This window comes from Nicotiana attenuata, chromosome 1 (genome assembly GCF_001879085.1).
Source record: "Nicotiana attenuata strain UT chromosome 1, NIATTr2, whole genome shotgun sequence".
Taxonomy (NCBI): Eukaryota; Viridiplantae; Streptophyta; class Magnoliopsida; order Solanales; family Solanaceae; genus Nicotiana; species Nicotiana attenuata.
Window position 1 is genome coordinate 101,955,050 of NC_031989.1, and position 1,145 is coordinate 101,956,194.

Genomic DNA, 1,145 nt, shown 5'->3' on the forward strand with positions numbered 1-1,145 from the left:
GTACCCCTCTGGCAGTTCTACATCTGGCTGTATGCATAGGTCTTCATAGTTTAAACCTTCTATTCCTTTGACGCCTTCGACACCCTGAACCCAACTTGTCAATTTCTTGAGTTCTTCGGCCATGTTCTTGATGAGCAGGTCCTTCTTAGCTGATTCTAGTGTATAGGAAGTTGGTTGAGTAGAGTGAGGTATGGTCTCCACATATATGGGGTTGTTTTGATGAGTGCCAGGGACTTGGGTGTAGTGATGGTCATTGGTTGAGTTTTGAGGGTCGCGAATGGGTTGTGGTATGTTTTGGGGAGTGTGTTAAGTGGCGGTGAGTGGGTACTGGATTGATTGATGGTGGTGTTGTGACGGATTTGGTACCGGTAAGGGATTGAGATTCTGAGGTGGGGGTGCATATTGATGCGGTGTAGGAGGGTTTTGTGGATGTTGGTTTGGTGTGTTATGAGGAGGTGCTGGGTTCTTTGGGTTTTGTTAATTAATGTCGGGAACATTCAAAGTGAGGGATAAGTTTGCCAAGTTGCGGACCTGCTCAAGCCCTGTAGCTCTAGTATCTTTTGTTCTAATCTTAGAACCAAATCATTCGGTGGCGGAGTACTCCGACCATCTGAAGTTTCTGCATTTTCCGCATTTTCCTTCCGAATACCACTTAAGTCGTCCATTTTAGCCTTCCTTTTGCTCTTTGTATTGCTTGAAGGAGGAGGAGGTGGAGGGCCTCTATATCTGGTATGATACGTTGATGATGTTAGTATGAGCGAACCAACCCTAGGGGATGGGAATAAAGAATAAAAGGAAAACAAAAAGGTAAACAAGTCAGTAAGGGTTCTGAAATGTTTGCAGTATTAAAACACATATTGCGAGAATGTAAATTCGCGTCCTAATTTGGGAGCTTCGTTGTACCTGAGGTAGGCCTAGCAACAAATAGTTTGGAAAACTTTAGATGCCAGCAAATGCCTCATTTCATAATATGAAAAATAGACGAATCCCAAAACGATACTAAGATAATAGAAAAGTAAGTCACTATTGGCACTTGGCCTTATTACATTTTAGGAAAGCAAATAAATCTAGCCTATTTGGTCCCAGAAGGACCTTCCCCAGATTCGATCTTCCTAACTCCATCATACAGGTTCCCCAGATCGCGC